The sequence below is a fragment of the Xiphophorus hellerii genome, chromosome 10, assembly GCF_003331165.1.
Source record: "Xiphophorus hellerii strain 12219 chromosome 10, Xiphophorus_hellerii-4.1, whole genome shotgun sequence".
Taxonomy (NCBI): domain Eukaryota; kingdom Metazoa; phylum Chordata; class Actinopteri; order Cyprinodontiformes; family Poeciliidae; genus Xiphophorus; species Xiphophorus hellerii.
The window spans coordinates 8,198,127-8,212,678 of record NC_045681.1 but is presented as its reverse complement, the minus strand read 5'-3'; the positions used below and the strand labels follow the sequence as shown (position 1 = coordinate 8,212,678).

Here is a 14,552-nt window from a genome sequence, read left to right as displayed (position 1 = left end):
CCGAGTCAGGACAAAAACCCATTATGCTCAGATAATATACAAACAAATCAATTTTTCCCCATTCATGCATGGTTTCACAAAACTATTCCTCAAGCCCAGAGGAGAAGGCACAAAATTAGTTTGGCTGAGCACAGGCCGCTAAGAAACAAAGTGAGAATCATCGACCGTGGAAAGTGATGGTAAAATCGTCTTTTATCAATGAGAGGACAGACGGAGTTAACTATTCACCCAGGATTTATCACAGGATACTAAATGAATGACTTCCTTTCTTTTTGCTGGTCCTCAAAGGTTAAATGGGTATATCCTGTCAACCCCTTTCCCCAGTTCAACCATAAACATGGCCTTATTTGGAGCTTGCACAACTCCAGATAGGAACTGTGCAACTTAGAGTCAAGTAAGGTCAATTTAAGTGGCAATAGTTCAAATTTAGAGTACAAGAAGGCGGCTTGTTTTGGTCCCAAAAGCCAGAAAAACAGAAATCAGTGTTTAAATTGAGCACATAAGCACATAAAGAACATATTTTTCACTTATAGTGTTTAGTTCAGACAAAGATCTGAATCCAGAACATGTGAGGATTAATTGAGGAAATTGAGATTAGGTATATCCCAAAAAGAAGCTCCACGTTACAATTCCAGCTATTGAGTTTCAATATTCTTCTCTTTTTTCCAAATATGTAAAAACAAAGACGAAAAAACAGCAATGGAAAATCCATCCATTTTCTGTACACCCTTGTCCCTAGTGGGGTCGGGAGCAATGGAAAATACTAACAGTTTTTAGTCAGATGGAGGATGCATGGCACCAACATTTGAACATTGCTTTGCATAACTTTGCTCTTTTTGTACCCAACTTTTAGGTCATCTGCCAGAGAACGTTTTGTGTCAGCTGCATCTTGGCTTCTACCTGCCACAGGGACATCTCACAGCCAACACAGGTTTACAACCTATTAGTTGTCAGGTGGCAAGCTATAACCTATTAGTTAAAGCAATTTTCTGTAATTGACTCATATTTTGCTGTTAGAAAATATATTTATATGGATGAGATAAATCATATCCACCAGGAACAAAATGACACCATTCTGCTCTTGAAGTCCTGGTTTGAGATTTGTTGCAACTTGTTCTTGACACCTAATTTTGCACAGAACTTTGTTCTTGCGTGGTGTCTGACAAAATGTATTATGTGTAAGTGGTCCAAAATGAGACCCTGTATGCTGCAGCCCTAAGGCCATGACGAGATATTCTGCACTTGAATTATTGTAATACATTGACATGTCCTGGTCAACCTTTTCCTTGTTGTAGCCACTTTAAATAAAAGAGTGAATCTCTTTTATTGAAAGAGATTCATGGTGTGAATCTCTGGTGTGCCATGTACAGACTTTAGTCAAATCTTTGGTTTTAAGATCTGATGTCTTGAGTCTTTAGAGCATGAGTCAGGTCCCGATACATAAAAGCACAAGTATGAGTCAGGTCTAAGGTCTTTGGAGTGTTAATTTAAGTCATATTATGATAAATCAAGTTTTGAGGCTTTCGATCATAAGTCTAAGTCAAGTCTCGGGTATCTAGAGACAGTCTGAGTCAAGTCAAGCAAGAGTCTTTCGAAAAAGAGTCTAGGGCAAATATTGAGTTTTTAGAGAGAGAGAAAAACTTAAGTCTTATTCTAAGTCAAGTTTTAGCTGTTTCAGCCAAGGCCAAGTGCAGTCAAGTCTTGATTCTTTAGAGCATCTACATTCACATATATCATTTAAACAGGGTGTATTATGTAAAGATTGAATGCACAGCTATTCGTTTGAATGACACACAAGCGTTGTAATCATATTCACAGGGAAATAGCATTGATTAAGTGTTTCAGTGACTGTATTATATATGTTATGGCTACAAAATATGCTTTATAGATAAGTTGTGTGTATATTTCAATGTTTTAGTCTACTTCTAACATGCTTAATGCGAATAATATGATAAAGAGACTAAGGAGAGACAATTTCAAAACATGTTACACTTCCTTATATATTTCTAGCCAACACTACAAGTAGGCATCTTTTCCTTCTCAATCAACAATTAATTGTATGTTTAAGACAGACAAGCAAACCTAAGTGATGATTTATGAATGTTTGTTTCTAACTAATCATGTTGGATCATTACAAGCTTTAACTAATAAACCTTAGTTTGTTGTACCTAACTCGCTTTTACTTTGTAAACCTCTCTAACCTATCTTACCTTGTTATACAAATATACATCATCATTAGATCGTTGGTACTGTTTGTTTGAATAGTGTGACTGGCAGAAAAAGAAAGAGAGATGGAGAGAGTGTGTTTATCGGAGCTCCAGGAAATACCAGGACAGACACACCGGCTCCCCAGCGCTTCGAGCTCATGTGACTGGAAGCACACAGGCCAGATTGTTTGCATGTTTGCTTGGGGGTTGCGATAAGAACATTTGGTTTCAAAGAGAAGTAGAAGAGCATCAAAATACAACTTACCATCTTAGGTTAAAACAGGTTTGGCTGCTGTTTTGTAGTCAAACTTGCTTTTTTGAGCAAGCAGCTCATTATCACTATTCTTATATTTTGCCTTTTACCTCATGTGCCCTGTTACTTGGTGTAGTGCCAGTGTCTTCCTGCTCTCATTGCATTACCATAATGAAAATGCAACTTGAGTCTGTAACCTTGTTGCTGCTCAGCACTATTTACAGTCATTTACACCCAAAAGCTGTAAAAGCTGCAGTTTGACTCACTTTACTCCTGCCGCATGACTCTAATGCATCAATGTGTGTAGATTTCTTTATTTACACTACATGTAGAGTTTTATTATACTAAGGGAGAGATGTAAAGTATAGTGAAAACTGTAGCACCAGGTGATGAGTAGTGACAAGAATCATGAAAAGCTGTCATGTTGTCTTAAAAGGTAATTGAAATCCAATCCAGTGGCTATTATAAAACTCAGAATTTGGATGGCAGCACAGTTTGCTCTCTGTGTTTGTACCTGGCATGCAGCTAGCCGGTTGGCAGGAGTTTATGCTTTTTTTCTGCTTTGATAGCCTCACGTTACAATTAAAATTTCACATAGAGGCCTTTATAGATGTCATTAAGCATGTTGTCCAGCAAAGAAAAAAATAAAATAAATAAAGTACGATGAGCCAGAATGAATAATTGATATATCGTTTCCATGCTGAGGGGACTCCTCTCATCTAAACTCAACACGGTAACGCTCTCTCATTCGACAGGCTAAAGCAAGGTCAGTGTCTTAAGAGGCCTTACTCTAATATCCAGCAGCAATTAGTGGCTGTGGCGCGGTGGGGTTCACGCCATGCTACTATTTGTTAGGGGAGCGACCACAGGTAGTGATTTCCTGCTAATTTGTGCCATCACTAAGCAAAATGAAGCACTTAATGAGACAACACAGTGGGGATCATAAAGGCTCTGGGTCAATTTTCTTATTTGCCAGTTTGTGACCTCATTTCTTACCCATGTGCAGTTATTTTGTCTGTGTCTATTTTCATTCTGTATCCATGAAAACACACTTTGTATACTTGCTGTGAAACAATTGCGCAAAACTAGTTGTAGTTAAAACTTTATCATGAATTACTGTGACAGATCAGAACATAATAGTGCATGGCTGCAAAGTGGAGGAATGATGCTTCATGGTATTCAAATGTTTTGCAAATAAAAATCAGCAAAATTATGACATGTATTTACATTCAGTAACCCTGAATTAGTAATTTGTAGAACTATATTTCACTGCTGGAAGTGTTTGGAGGCATGCCTCTACCAGCTTAATACCTATACAACTGGGGTGTTTTTTTTGGGGGGGGGTTGCCCAATCTATACTAAATAGCTCAAACTATGTTTGGATGGAGCATCATTTTGCATTTTGCTACAGTTTCTCCATTGTGTTTCCAGTTGGACTTCAAATCAAATCCACACACTGGGTTGCTCAGTTGGTAAAACAGGCATACCATGTGCAGAGGCTACAGTCCTCAATGCCGTTGTCCAGAGTTTGATTCCCAGTGTTCGGTCATTTGCTGCATGTCTTCCTTTTTTTCCCCCACCCTCTTTCCTGTCAAATTACTGTTTCTTGAAGGCCATGCAAGACAAAAAAGTATAATTACAAAGCACAATTCTGCCACCACCATAATTTAAAAATGTTTCTTTAAATTATGTTAGTTTTCTCTCACTCATATGATGTATGGATGCATGCATTTTTGCTATGTCCAATACATGACCAACAGCAAACTGCAATTAATACTCATATCTTTTTCAAAGCAGAGCAACAGCAGCATTAATATGATTAACTAGCAAACAGCAGAAATAGCTTTTCAACTGGTACAACCATGTTATTTAATGCTAACTTGCATCAATCATCTCCCTTTTGCAGTGATAAGCCCTTAAATTGGTCCACATTCTTCCTTCAGGACGATGAACTGCATGATCGGAAATGGTAAAACCGACCAGTCATACGCATGAATGTATCCAAGGAAACAGGTCCGTCTGAATCTAAACACAAAGGGAACAGTGAACTGAAACAAAAAGTCCTAATAAAACGGTAGAGAGATGGACAGTGAATGAGCTGGCGTCAACTCCTTATGAGTCAATCCATTGTGAGGCACACAGCACACAAGTCGAGTTCCCAGTGAATCAGAGCAGTCAGCTGCCATCCACCACCTCAAGGCAAAGGGCCAGTCTAGCACAGGACTGCAGACATGTGACCAGCTGTCTCACATAACCACAGTTACTGCATTGAGACGGGGACATGGACAAAGAGCTCTCAGATAAGTTTCTATAATGCATTACCTTCAGAAATATTTCAGCAGGTTGTCTTGGTTTGTTCGGCTCAGTCGGTTTATATACTGCTGTGATATACGGGTCCAGATAGCAGGTGTTTGTAAATCTATACATGACTCTGTCTTGTGATTTACAGCCCGCTGTCAGGAGGGCGCAGTGACATCAATACTGCAGCAGGAGTTTGTCTGGGGCCTAGACGAGGACGCCAAAATACCTCCTTGCTTCTTCCCTCCCGCCTTCCACTGACAACGATAGACAGCTCCACACGAGCAGCTGTCTAAATATTACTTTTCCCTCATTCCCCTCTTCATCTCGCCATTCCTTCCCTCCTCTCTCCTCAGTCTCAGAGGGAGTGCTTGGCCACTGACCGGCATGAGTTTAGAAGAGACAAATGTTTGACTGGGGCAACTGGGGATGTCCAAATTTGGCACACCGCTGGCATACCGATAGTTCGAAGCAGATCAGTGAAAGGACGGGAATAACTCATCTTGTGCTGACCTGCTTTCAGCGACAACCTGCCACACACACCTGTAGTCTTAGTTGGTCATGATAAAGAAAGTTAGAAAATAGCCAAAGATTAGATTTTCTCACTTCATCACTATTTGAAGCAGGGATTTCGAGTAACTGAATATAAGTATGCAAACAAAAGCAAAGCCTCTTCTTTTTACTTCATTACTGGCTCAGCTAGTTCCTGGTTTGCAAAGAGTCCCCAGGTGCATGAATATTTCATAGCCACCCTGCTGTCTGTTCCCCTCTGCTCAGATTCAGTCTTTCCTAATCCTTCCCAAAGATAGCTCAAACTCCACCGTCAGTAGCACTTACTCTCATCATCATGAGGCACTTATAAAGAGAAGAGGCAGCACAAAAAACAGCTGTTTTTCGCTGATGGCTTAATCATCCAGTTTAACCAACGGTGCTGTCAGAAATAACATCATAATCAAATTGTTTGGTCAAGCAGGCTTGTCTGTCATGAAGTTCAGAGTTTTCATTAGCTTGCTCTCTGTTGTGGTTTCCTGGCAGAATCATGCTGTTTATGTGAATTCTGCCCGCTGACTCCAAGCGCCTCCCTCCTCCTACTGCTGCTTTGAGCAGAATCAAGCTGAAAAATAATAAAATTAAGAAGCGCTCTAAGACCACTTGAAGTCGTGTTTATTCTCTTAATCTGTTCATTTTTAGCTGCACGCCAAGTATACTTGATAATGCTTGCAAACATAATATTTAAAAATTGCAGCTTTAATCAGGGAAAGAGATGCTTAAAATGTTCACCTTGTGGTGTTTATTGCGAATGAAAAGATACTGTTCTTCTACCTACAGCTTTTATGCTTAAGTCAATAGCTAAATAAAGCTGAAACTGGTGTGAATATCCAAAGAGAACAGTCCATACACTGTACCAGTCTTTTCATGAAGCTTCAGGTAAGCAGGCACAATGTTTTTACAAACCTTTCATGAAGTCTAGTGTTTTAATAATAAAACAGAAAGAAAAACATAAAAAAAACCCAAGATTTAGTGTTTGTAAGCTCAACATTTCTCTTCTTTTGTCCCAAGTTATGAATCTAGTTTAGCTGATTAAACTCCATCCTGTACACCACTTTGAACATTTTAATCTGACTGCCCGTGGGAGACAATGGGAACTTATTGTACAATGGAATTTCAAAACCATTGGCTTTAAAACAAGTATTTGCTTAATGGGAAATCTGATCTATGAAAGTACCAAAGCGGGGCATTAAAACTTGGTACAAACCACTTTAATGCATATGCATACTCACAGTAGATCCTAAATATATTCAACCATGCAAACAAAAAAAAACACAATTAAAGCTCTTGAACCTTCTTCTAGTTCCTTTGCAAGACTTTTAGTTTGCACTGTTCTCCTCTCATTGTTTCTTGAATGCTCCAGCCATTCAAAAGGTTCATTGAAAAGTACAAGAAACCCTACTTGTTCTGAAAAAGTGAGACAATTTACAGAAGTAGATAACCTTTAACTCCAACAACAGATTCTGACACATATTTGTCATTTTACTTTAACAATATTTTACAAATTGGAGATTTGTGATGGTGGTGAGAGCAGTGCTGCATCACAGTCCTACAGATCTTTTATTAGATTTATTCAGTTATTCCAAACAGATAATATACATACAGTTCCTTGCAAAAGAATGCATAACCCTTGACCTTGTTCACATTTAGCCACATAACATATACAAACTTTAATATATTTTAGTGAGATGTTTTGATAGACCAACATAAAACTACGCTTCCTGCTAGAAGACGAATCACTCTGAAGACTATCGGCTTCTCACAGATTTTGTTCCAGAATTACTCTGGAAGAAGATCTCTCCACAGCATGATGCTTCACACACTATGTTTTACTGTCTTTCTTGGTCTCCATGATGTGAATTTTTTACTAATGTTCTCCAACGAACCTCTGATGCTTTCACAAAGATTGAATTACACTCAGGTGGCAACTGGATGTGTAGAACTTTAAGGGAAATCAGAGTGAAATTGACTGAGTATAGATGATTTGACATGAAAATGAAGAAAATTTGAAAACCATGCATCAGCTCAATGGGCAATAATACTTCCAATAGACTAACAGGGGCTGGGCAAGCTCAATGGGTGTGAGTCATTAACAGCACCAGAAAAAAATCCACTCATTAAATTAATCTGCTTTTAATCACAGAAAACTGAAAATGATTTATATTGGTATCGAGCAAAAGAAGGTTAATTTGGGTAAATTTGAAGAAGCAGCAGAAAGGTAAACCTTTTCCCCAGCCAGCATATGAATGCCAAGTGGTCTTAAATACATTACAGATTGTCATTAATTAATTTGTTGGCTCATGAGGCGCAGCTTGTTCAAGCCATTCATCATGAGCAGGAAATTGACAAGTTGAAGACTTGTCAGAGGGATATCAACTTCAATTTGACATCAAAGGAAGTGAGCACTGCTTCATTTGTTTGGTAATCGCCTCTTTATTTCCAGTGTCTTTGTCTGAGCAGAGCCAGAGCTGATAGCTTACACAAAGCACAGGTCCTACCAAAAAAAAAAAAAAAGATTTGATTTGAACAGGGTCACGGCGACGCGTTGTGTCGCTTTAATGGCTTCTTCATGGTGTGCATCAACTCAGACCGTCAGAGCAGACAGCGGAGAACATCTGCCCTAAGCACACAGGCACTTTGTTCCACCACGCTCGGCCTGTCAGTCAAACATGTTCTGGCATGTCTCCGACATATTACGAGCGGTCGGGGCCACCTCTGAAGACAAGCTCCGGCACCAGTTCAGGGTGCAAGTGAAGGGATGTAGGAGCACGTATCTATGTCTGTATGTGTCTACGGGGAAAAACGGAGATGACGGCACGTCTATTTTTAGTGCGGTACACCATGCTGTGCTGTTCTGTTCCTAGAACAGGCATTCGGGTCATCTGCTACAAGGCGTGCACCAGGATACCTTCGGCTCTGCTCTCTGACCCTCACCCTCCAGCTCCTACAAGATTGGAGAGAAGGATAGTACTTTAGGGAGGACTATCTGCAAATAGGAGAATGTTGTTCATCCCTCTCTGTTTTCTCCGGTGACTAATGGGCCAATAATTCAAGCGTCACTCTGGCATGTTATCTTGTGCTTTCTCGTGGGAATACCACCCTGAAACATCTCTGGTTAGAAATATATTTCTTTTGACATACTCCGCCTTGTAAGGAGTTGTGATGAGCAGGAGCTGGAATAGCTTGGAAAATCCCCATCGCTGCAAAGTTATGAGGTACTGTCACCCCCTCCCACCTTGATAGCTGCAAGAAGGAAACCTGGCGTTATCTCTTTAAGTCCAGTTACTAACACAGCTCCTGTCGTGTGCCTTCACCGATCTGATAAACGGCAACAATGAACCTTTGAGTCATGCAGACAGAAAAGCTTTACATGTGAGATCCTGAGATCAAATTATGCAGCGATTTCTTACTGAGATCGAGCGTTGTTGTTCTAGCGTCTCTTACAGAATATATAATGTTCGACAAGTAAGTCAGTGTTCCCTCAGCTTTAGATCTTAATGTTGGTGAAACATTTGTCCTAAACATATGTTCTGTCTTTCCCTAATAAACTTCTCTACAATTTGTCATAATAAAAAGCCACAATCTCCCATGCACTTTTTTGAGACTTTAATTGAGAAATTAAAAGAAAGTACCATATAATTGTAAAGCAGAAGATGAATAAAACATGGTTTAAAATTTCTTACAGATAAAAACCTGCAAAGGGCTCCATGTACGATACACTTTTCAGATATTTATTGTCTAGAAATGTGCAACCATGATAATGCACTTTACGTTATTCTTGTTGATTACAATAAACCCCATATAAAATACAGTAACATTTGTGGTGTAACATAGAAAAAATGTGAAAAAAGGTCAAGGTAATTTTGAACAACAATTGCAGAGCATTCATCTAACACTTTCATCTATATTTAACACACACAGACATTGGAATCCCCTGGTGATTATCCTCCTAATAGGCTCGAAGACTGTGAAACCTGAAGTTAAGTAGCAGGCTCTGCTCCCTTTGTTTGCCTTAGCAGGGGTGGTGGACATGTGTGCAGAGGCTGGGACTCTGGGGCCAGGCCCTCTATCCTTCCTGTTCAGTTACCAGAGGCCTCTCACTTATCAGTTCCAGATCTCACAAGAACAGAGAGACAGAGAGACCACTGACAGGAAGGGCTTTTTTTTCTCCCCCTGTTTCCTTTAGAGAAGTTAGCAGAATGTCTACACCTTCACATTTCACAGAGAAACTCAGTTACTCATTAGTGCTTCCAGAGAGAGAAAGAGAAAAAGAGACCAACCATGAAAACCTTTGGATAAAAATTAAACCCATAAGCTGAATTATCATGAGGGAATTGGTCCATTTTTCAGTAAGAATCATGTAAAAAAAAAAAAAAAAAAATCAGAAATTTCAGACTTTTCCAATCTCAGGTTCTCAGTCCTTCAAGTTTATGAGAGACATATAATACTAATAGTTCCCCATGAATTTATAGCATGTGTTTCTACATTGGCTAGTCTTTAGATACGCAACTTGAAAAACACCTAATCAAGGAAAGGAAAAAGGGGTGAATGAAGGACACAGGGAGGAAACTAAACAAAGGAGGACACAAATAAGGAAAGACAGAAGAAAATAAAAAGGAAACAAATAGGCCTGTCACAATAACAAATTTTGCTGAGCGATTAATTGTCTCAAAAATTATTGCGATAAACAATAATATTGTTTGAATACCTTTTTACACTGATTTAATGGAAATGACGTAATAATACATGCGATTTCCTGCCAAAGATAGATACACTTTATTTTCAAAAGAACACTTAACACTGGAACTGATAAACAAAATAAACAAAACAACCAAAAACAAAAATAAAATGGATTCTCAATCTCCATTAACAAAAAAATTTACTTGAATAAAACCTAAACAACATAAAGCCAAAGTGGAAATAAATACTGCATTCAACCAAAAGAGTGCAGATTATGAAGTCTGTATACTATATTGCCCTTCAGTAATAATTAGATTTAAATAGAGAAGATGGGCACATCCTGATGCAATAGTTCACACACCACAATTTTTTGCCCAGATTTCCCCCTTACAACAATCTTAGAACGTTGGGCGCTCTAAGGTTGCGATTTTGTAACCGATCATCCTGCAGTGTGTGGTGTGTTACGGTAGATCGTCGTGGCCGCTCTGATCTAAATCAGGGTTTTCCCCGACTGGGAGCGTTAACGCAGCCCGTTGAATGTGACAGGTAGCCAATCAGAAAGCGTGGATTCTCCTCCGTGCTTTCTGAGGGGAAATTACGGAGGGGAATCCCAAACAGCAGACATGGGGCAACCCGAAGTCCAGCGGACATTGGAGATGATATGTGGAAACAACATTAATGTTTATTCAACATTTTGTGCAAAGAACATAGAAATGACAAAGGGAGGAGTTGGAGCGAAATTGCTACCGCAGTTGATTGCCTGGTTTTAAAATTAGTTAACTGGACTTGTAGCCATTATTTTGTGCTCATTGTTACACACCACACGGCATGATCGAACCCGATCGAATCGTGGCTAATGTGTGGTCTCTCAGGTTTTGAAAATAGGCCAACAATCGGCCGACAACTCTAAGATCGTGTAGTGTGCGCTGGGCATTACACTAAGGAAATGAGGAAGGGAGGAGTCAGTGGAGAGCACCGGAGTTGAGCCTTTTTTCATTCAGTATCATCAACAGAAAGAGAAAAAGGCCGATAAAGCCGATAATTAAAATGAGGTCGATAGTTTTGATTTATTGTGCGATTAATTGATTTATTGTTCATGGCGACAGGCCTAGATACAAAGAAGAAAAAATAATGAACACAAGGTAGAGAGAAAATACACAAGGAAGTAAAGAAAGGAAAAAGAAGGGAGGAAGGAAGGAATGGAAAAATACAAGGAAGCAATGAAGGTAGGATAAATATTAGGGATTGAAGGACAAAAGGAGCATGACATGAAAGGACATGAGCTGCATGAGAGAAGCAGAGAAGAAATTATGCTAAGAAAAACAAAATGAAAAGAAAGATAGGCCATGCAGAATGAGGTAAGGATATCAAAACAAAGAATGTAGGAAGAAAGGACATAAATTATACACAATGAGAATAAAATCTGGAATTATGAATATTTTTCCATACTCCTGTTTTTATTTTGTATACGTATTCAGACCTGGAAATTACTGAAACAAATTCCATACCTTTCACTACTGTGAAACCCTGAGCAACAACATAAAGGGGAAAAAAAAGAACTAATCTACTTTACTGCATCCATGCCATCAAACTCAAATATTTTTCCCCACAACAAAGGCTCCAGTGCGAGGGGAAGAGTCTGTCACCAACATCGAGAGAACTGACTGCGAAGCACTCAACGTCATGTCACTGTTAGTGTCACATCCCCAACCATCTCTCCTGCTATCACTGCCTATCCTCGCCTGACATTTCCACAATAAGTACTTTGGTTTATCCCACTCGGCTGTGTGGCAGGCAGATGTTTGTCAGGGCACCATATTTCATAGCATTCAGGCAGCTCTAATCAAGATTAACCCTCCTGATACATTCAGTGAGTGTGATTTAGGACATTCTGGATGTCCTAAATCCTAATCCGTGCCTGGGTTGCATCATATGCTGGACAAACCAAATACATACTTACTTCAATAAGTAAATCTCTTTCTTTTTTTAAAAATGAATAAGCACTGAGCTACACATTGCACATTGTGACTTCTTGATTTAAAGGATATTCATAACCTTGCAGGCATGTGTGGAAGCTCGGACTATATGTGGAACATAAGCACTTTGTTACTCAGTGTAACACCCCAGGAGGTCCTGATGAAATCAACATGTTCTGCCAGCAGAGCCCACACTGGCCGCATACGACCTGCAGCTATCACATGATTAACAAAGAACTTTTGACATGTGGCAGCAAAATCAAAGCTCTTGTTGTTTTAAATTACTGTCTTGACAGACAACACTGAAATCAGTTTTTAGTAACAGGCTTGATATTTGATTCCATCTGTAAACTTGTGAACTATTACCAGCAAACCACATCTAATTTTTAGTCATATACTTTGAGAAAACTAAGAATCATCATTTCAGAAAGGGTGGTAAAAAAGTGGCAAAAGTCCAACGTATCTTGAGAAATTATCGATGAAGACTTTTTGAATTCTTTAAAAGAAAGTTTGGCCTTTGGCTATGGCTTAAAAACTTTTCACAGTACTTTAGTTTGAACAATTTTGTTGTTTTTTTTACAAAGCGACTGTAGAAGCACTGACATAATCAGCACGATCAAATATATTTAAAGATACACTTGATAATGTGTGGAGGAGAGAGAAGAGAAGCAGGTTGAAAAGTAAAGGAGTGACTAGTGAAAGCATACAAGACTGAGTGTTTGTACTGTGCCAAACAACCTGTCTTACACCAATTTAAATCATGTTTATCTATTAAAAGATCAAGATAATAAAACAGTGCAAACAGCCTTCCATTCAATCCATTATCTATACTGGATATCTAGAGGCACATGCCGTCTCACTTTTCTGATTCGTTCACATGAATGCTGCAGTAGAAACTGCTATGGTTACAGCATGGCATTAAACATTGTCCAGTTCCTGGTTATTGGGCATACTTTCACAGATCGGCATCCTTTCTCTGTTGCACAAAATAGCCATCTGCTATGGGACACTTTGTGCTGACCAGCCATGTTGGGGATGTACCATTTTGTAGACAATCAATAATTTAAAGTAATATTCTGTAATCTACTCAGAGTGCTGTAATGCAATGGAGCTATGTGACTTCAATGAATAATATCTACCCGCAGGAGGATGCTCAATTGTTCACCTGGTTACAAAGAGAATGTGAACACATAAGTATGAAATAGTTTGTTTACAAGTATAAAATGACAACACATGGGTGTGAAATAAGAGTACAAAAAAGGTGTGACTAGGCTGAAGATACACAATTCTTCAAGCAGCCCTAGAGTTGCTGCAAACATCGCAATTGGAAATCAGAAATAAAGATTTAGGATATAGGTAAAACTGAGCATAACCCAGGGGAAAAGTGTTGGAACCTGAGTCTGAGTGTATGTAACAAATGTAAAGGATGCACTCAGTTATGATGATATTCATTTGCAATAACAATTGTATATCCTGGATCAAATTTAACATTTGTGGATTCCTTGTAGCACTAAAAACATAAACAATATGAGAAAAAAACACTTACCTGTCTTGTTTCTAATCCTTGATTTTTCACCACAAGGAACCCCCCCACCCATCCACACTGCAGGAGGTGAAACACTCCAGCACTTCAAGTTTTTTGTTCCTGAGAGAAATCAAGACAAAAAGAAAAAAAACATAAATCAGTGTGACATTATTCACTGGTCTCCAAACACTAGATTAGCACATTTGCATATTTCTTCCTGAAAAATCAAGTCCACTCCATGACTTCACTTCTTACAGATGCCTTTGGGTTTTGAGTGGCCACCATCAGTGCTCGCGAGACTCTTCTAACCTGGTTGGATAAGGTCCTTCACGCTCTTGTGCTCATGAAGGACGGATCAAAACAGCAGCTGATACTTCACACCATCAGAATGCCATCATAAACATCCAACATGAGTAAGTTCATTATAATGTTACTGTCACAATTCACTCCTAGTTGACTTAAATACCTGATAGAACAGACCAACGCTATGGGCAGGGAGTTTGCTTTAGTCTATTAAAACCGTGAAAATCAGCACATTACTCATACCTGAGGTGAAGACCAAAGGACTATTTCAGTGAGTTGGTAATTATTTCACCTCTTTGGCCATTTTGTAACTTTTGGTTAGTCTTATACTGTTCAGTGTCAGTCACTGGAAGCTTGGTCCTGACCGTTGAATAATTTTTACCCACCTATGGAAGATTTTGTTTGACCACCAACATATTAAATAATATTTTTATAATTTAATCATTTTCTAATCTTCAATAAATAATATCTACCACCAGGTTATTTAATTTGTCATATTTTAAAAGGGTCAACCGGAATCCCCCAAAAAGTAACAAACCATAAAAGGGTGGAAATGGTGTGCGGTGCAAAGAAAATAAAATTTTATGTGAGTTTTGAGTATTTTTATGATAATTCATCTCCATCTTCTTTCAACAAGGACTTACAATGGTAAGCAGTTCTTTACATGGGTAAAAGTAATTTGCTTATTGGTACAAATTGGAAGCAGAAAGGACAAAATGGTAACATACGAGAACCAAGTGGAGGTAAAAGTTGGCAAAGCA

General features: G+C 38.9%; 1 protein-coding gene across 1 annotated transcript in view; it reads right to left on the bottom strand.

Moving 5' to 3' along the window:
- The window catches only part of LOC116727128 (zinc finger MIZ domain-containing protein 1), a 124,556-nt gene that overhangs the window by 75,746 nt on the left and 34,258 nt on the right, over nucleotides 1-14,552 (bottom strand). The window contains exon 2 of the mRNA XM_032574321.1: nucleotides 13,510-13,608. The gene's annotated coding sequence lies outside the window, so the exon portion shown is untranslated. The remainder of the gene's footprint in view (nucleotides 1-13,509; nucleotides 13,609-14,552) is intronic.